Source organism: Camelus ferus, chromosome 7 (assembly GCF_009834535.1).
Source record: "Camelus ferus isolate YT-003-E chromosome 7, BCGSAC_Cfer_1.0, whole genome shotgun sequence".
NCBI lineage: Eukaryota > Metazoa > Chordata > Mammalia > Artiodactyla > Camelidae > Camelus > Camelus ferus.
In genome coordinates this window covers 4,803,431-4,809,075 of record NC_045702.1, presented here as the reverse complement: position 1 = coordinate 4,809,075, position 5,645 = coordinate 4,803,431, and the positions used below count along the sequence as shown (strand labels likewise).

Genomic DNA, 5,645 nt, shown 5'->3' with positions numbered 1-5,645 from the left:
TCATAGCACCTTTGCTTGTCAGCCAAGAACTGGAAACAGCCCAAATGTCCACCGCTTGGTGATGAATAAACAAATTGTGGTATAGCCATACAATGGAGCACTATTCAGCAATGAGACATGCAACAAAATTAACCAATCTCAGAATAATTATACTGGCTGAAAGAAAACAGTTGAGAGTACACACGCTGATTCCATGAGATTTCATACATTTTTGGAAAACACAAACTAATCTGTAGTGGCAGAGAGCAGGTGCCTGTAGACCACAGATGAGGAGGGCAAGAGGGGGAATTAACTAAGATGCATGAGAAAACCTGGGGGTGATGAATGTGTTCAGTTTCTTGATTGTGTTAATGGTTTCTTGGGTCTATAGGTCAAAACTTATCAGATTGTACACTTTATTTCATGTTACTTATAGTCCAAAAAAGCTGTCTTTAAAAAAATCTAAAAAAAAAACAAAAAACCCCACATATTAGCTTTCCTTTCAATTACTAAGAAACAGCAATCATTTTAGGACAGTACGAGAACCTCACCCTGGCTCACTGTCTACTTGGAGCTGCTGATCTGAATGTTGTCACGTGGCAGGATGAAGATGACTTCAGTGTGGACTGGAAACAACAGAAAAACAGAAGAGTTGAGTGGAAGAAAAGAAGAGGAAAAAGGAAATGCAGTCTATAGCCGTTCTCTGCTCAGCCCCCAAAGGAGCTACAAATTGCTTCTGTCCCTGTGGAGCTGTCTGTCCGCACTGGCTAGGTTTTGACCCAGTCCTTTGGGGCCTGTGGCTCTGCACAGTTTCTAATAAAATTCTCCCCTTTTATTTTTAAGTAAAAGAAGGAGTTAAGTAATCCAAAAACCAACAGAGCCCGACATAGCTCGTGTTGGACGTCTACTGGAATTAAAGGAGAAAAGCGCAAGGGTGTTTGATTGCTTTTGCTTTTACTGAGACAAAAAGATACAGGCTCCCTACCCGAGTTGTTAATGTTGACTTCAAAAGAAAGTGACATCCAAAACAGAGCAGCCAAAGCAAACCAGAAGTGAAAGTTAATACGTGTTACAGGAAGTCGACAGGAAGCACGAAGTTTGGCGTGGAAGTGAAGCCACTTGTTAAAAAGCACATCGAGAACCCAGTGGATGAGGGAGGAAGCCTTCTTAGCAGGAGTCCGGGGGTATCAACCATCTCGGGTACTCGTTCTCCCAATTTCATTTGTGGTGAAGTACCTAGAGCAACGTGTTTCATTTTAACCATTTTTAAATGTGCAGTTCAGGGATATAACATATATTCACAAAGTTTACAACCGTCACCACCGTCCATCTCTCTAACTCTTGTCATTTTGTAAAACTGAACAATAACTTCCCACTCCCGTCCCTGCCGGCTTCTACTGGCAAGCATTCTACTTTCTCCTTCTATGATTTTGACTACTCTAAATATTGTAAGTGGAGTCATATGGTATTTGTCTTTTTGTGATTGGCTTATTTTGTTTAGCATTTTAACCTCAAGATTCACCCATGTTGTATCATCTGTCAGAATGTCCTTCCTTTTTAGGCTGAATCATATTTCATTGGATGGACATGTCATAGCTAGCTTGTCCCCTCATCCATTGATGGACACTCAAGTTACTTCCATGTTTTAGCTATTGTGAATAATGCTGCGTGAAAGATTACTATTTGGCATGTGAACCAAGTTACCAACATCAGAAGTCTCCAAACAGACTCCTTTTAATGAAGTCATTAATACTTTGAATAACTGATGTAGGGCCCTAGAGTTTATGAAATTCTCATCTTTAGAGCATCTTTGTCCAGCAGATGTTTTTGGCAGCTCAGAACCAAAGTTTTCTGCTTTTTTATTAATTGAAGACAAAAGTGGTCGGTCACCCAAGAGGCCACTGATTCACATCTACCAAAAGCAGTTTTGATATTACTTATCCAGGGGAACTAGCCTCATTTGACCAAATTTACTCATGGGATTTGAACCCATATCTTGAACAATGTCTTTGTCCCTGCTGAAGACGTGAGCCACTCTAGGATAGGGACAATGGATTCTTTTGGTGTGTCTCTGGTGTAGCCTGGCACAGATCTCAGTATGCAGACCCTGTAGCTGCTTCAACCAGGAGGTTCCTAAAGACAAAAAACAGTATCTTCTCCACCAAACATTCACGTTTTGCCTTGGCTTACAAATTCCTTTGTCTTGTACTAAGTGTTACAACCTTGAGTCAAATAAACAAAACACTGGTTTAGAATAGAAGCAGCCAGCTCATGGTCTATCAAATAAGGGGGTCCTCCTTGGATCTTAGCCAAGGGAAGGCCACCGCCTGACTGCCAGACTTACTACCAGATTCAACCTCCTCCCCAACCTCATACCCCAGCCTTGGGCCCACAATAACCCCCCATGCTTCAAGACAGGAGGCCATTAATCTCTAGTGGGAATCTCTCAAATTACAGCCCAGCTTGTGAGTTTCCTAAGACAGCTGCCTTATGTGGGAAAAGCTTACCACGTGGCTGTTGGGAGAAGTGCTGCTGGTACCCTGAGATGCTCAGATCCAGAATGATGGTGGCAGTGAATTTGGAACCAGAGTGGACTGGGATTGAATTCTTTTTTTTTTTTTTTTTTTTTTGACATTTTAATTTTAGGCTGCAAAAACAAAAAGAAGCAAACAACAAAAAGCTTGAAGTAGGCTTGTCAAGTGATGTAAATTCATCCTGTCCAGGGAAGCAGAAGGCAGACCAGGGCAGGTTATCTTCCAGTCCATGCACATCTTGCTTCACTGCTGCTTGTACTCTGCTGCGTTTCGATCCTTCTTTGGGTCATAATCTGGGCCATTTTCCTCATCTCCTTCTTTCCCCTCTTCATCGGCTTCTTCACCTTCAGCATCACCATCATCATCATCATCATCATCATCATCTTCAGTAGCTTCTCCAGTAAAAGTGTAACACTGACCTTGGGGTTATATGCTTGCATAAAAAGTGACCAATTTCAAAGTCCGCAGCAAGGACAGCTTCAGCAGCAGCATCCAGATCTCCACTCTCAGGAACTTCTGGGGGGGAGTGCAGAAAAATTAGAGTCTTTAGAAACTGTTTTGGTCACAGTGCAAAGTGTCCCATGTCCCTTGTATTTCTACTTCTCAATGGTTTTTAGAGTGACATTCTTCCCTTTTTTCCAATCTATCTGGCACCCTGTACAACCCATAATTTCTGGTCCATCCAAAGAAAAGGGATCAGAATTATCTGGTTCAACCTCATCCTATATATCTTTGTCAACACTTCATTTGTGAAATAGTCATTGGGTTCAAAGTGAAATTCTAAGACAAAACTCGCAGGCTGGCTGGCATCTGAGAACCTCACTTTAGTATCTTTCAAGTGCTTCAGAATAGATTCATTGAGTTCCTGAACCAGATCATTGAGCAAGTCAACATTCTTAAAAACAGTCAACTAAAAATTCAGGAATTCCCTTGGGGTCATCTTTTTCGTCATCTTTTTTCTCATCTTCAATCTTGGCCTTTTCTTTCAGCTCCTCTGAAATTTCATTTTCCTCATCTGGTTTCCATTCACGTTCTTCCATAGGTCCATAAATTGCATTAATAATCTCAAATCGCTCATCAAATAGAGACTGATAGAGACCAGCATCCTTTCTTTCAAGATCATGAACTTCCTCACGGAATTTGGCTTCTGTCTGTGCACATTTAACGTGGAGGTTTTTGAGAGCATTCACTCGTGTTTTAACTATCCTAGGCAAGCTTTCGATGGATCCTGCTGGTGTTTCTGCCAGGCCATCAAGTCTTTCTTGAACGGCTGTGGGCGTCTGAGAATTTAGCATCATCTGAACAGTCAGCACTTTGATTTTTGTTTCTTCACCAGTTTCTCCCTCCTCTACTTCTCTAGCATCATCCAGACCTTGATCAAGTTGAGACCGTTCTTTGTTGCCAGTGTCTGCCATGTTGTATGTACAAACACCAAATACCCGCAACTAGCACAGGGAGCTGCCCAGGTGTGACTCGGGGCAACAGTGGGAGGAGGGGAGGTGGCACTGCCAGCAGATGGCGCTAAAAGGGTGGGAACTGGAGTCTTCTGCAGGGTTTTTAAGACAAGGAAGAGTCTAGGCTGGTAGGTTTGACCAATAGCGTATGGAGCAGCTTATAGTTAAGTCATGTGTTGGGAAGTTCTGTTTTTTAGAGCAGTTGAAGACACATCATAACCACTCATAACCACTCAAAGCATGTAGTTTACATTAGGGTTCACTCTTGGTGTTGTGCATCCCATAGGTTTGGACACCTGTGTAATGACATGTATCCATCACTAGATTATACAGAGTATTTTCATTGACCTAAACATCCTCTGTGCTTCACCCGTCTCCTCCACCCTCAGCTGCTGGAAACCAGGGATCTCTCTATTGCCTCTATAGTTTTGCCTTTTCCATAATGTCAGAGTTGTAATCATACAGTAGGTAGCTTATTCAAGTTGGCTTCTTTCACTTAATATGCATTTAAGTTTCCTCTATGATTTTTCATGGCCTAATAGCTAGTTTCTTTAGTGCTGAGTAATATTCCATTGTCTGTGTGTACTGCAGGTTATCAGTCCATTCACCTGCTGAAGGACATCTTGGTTGCTGCAGATAGCTTCTGAGATGAGGAATTCTTTTCTCCTAAGTCTTAAGTGGAAGCTGATTATGTAAATCAGAATAAAGGCAGAGATGTTCTCATTGAAGGAGAAATATTTTCCCTTCGACCCACACCCCTCCCAGGATCCAGAAGCACCTAGGGTAAGTCCCAAAGAACCCAAAAGAAGTTGGAATGTAGCCCCCAGCTGGGTGGCCATGGGCTAAACAAAAACTATAATATTTTAGAAGTTTCATGTTTAACTGGATTTGTTAAGTTTGAGATGCTTAGACAGTTGGATAAATGAGTTTGGAAATCAGTGGAGAGGTAGGACTTGGAGATATGAATTTGGCCGTCAGTGGCAACCAAATGATATTTGACTCTCTTGGGATCATTGAGATGACCTGGGAGAAAGTGTAAATAAAGGCTGATGGAGGATCCAGGACTGAACCACACAGCACTCCGACTGTAGATGTTGAGAAAATGAGGGAGATCCAGCAAAGAAGACTCAAAGGAGAGTAAGCTTCAGGCAAGCCAAGCTGAGAGACTGCTTCAAAAAGGAGGAGGTGATCCACTGTGCCCTGTCTGCTGAGAGGCAACAGACGAGGACATAATGTGACAGCTGGATTCGGCAGGTGTTCACTGATGACTTTGTTGAGTGCAGTCCAGTGAAGTGAAGATCAGACTGATTTGAAGAGTGTAGAGTTGGAGTATTATTAGATTACGCAGGGATAACGAATCACCCTTGAAATCCCAAGGGCTTAACAAAACAAAAGTTTATTTGTTGTTTAAATAAGCCTCCTGTGCATCTGGTGTCTTGTAACCATGCCAGGTCACTCTCTGCAGGACAGGCGAGGAGGGGGGACCTCTTTTTCACTCTTAAATCCCCTGGACCACAGCCTTCGGACCAGAGCTAGGAGCCTGGCTCCATCTAACGTGAAAAGGCTGCACATCTTCCTGTGAGCCCAGGAGTGAGGGGAGAGCCAGCCCCGGAGACCCCCTGTAACTTTCACCACAGGGAGTAATGGATGTGAGGGATGGAGACGGTGACCGTGGAGA

At 42.9% G+C, this 5,645-nt stretch overlaps 1 pseudogene; it reads right to left on the bottom strand.

Moving 5' to 3' along the window:
• Positions 1-2,658: 2,658 nt before the first annotated feature.
• LOC102504200 lies at positions 2,659-3,943 on the bottom strand (annotated as a pseudogene).
• Between the last annotated feature and the right edge of the window lie 1,702 nt (positions 3,944-5,645).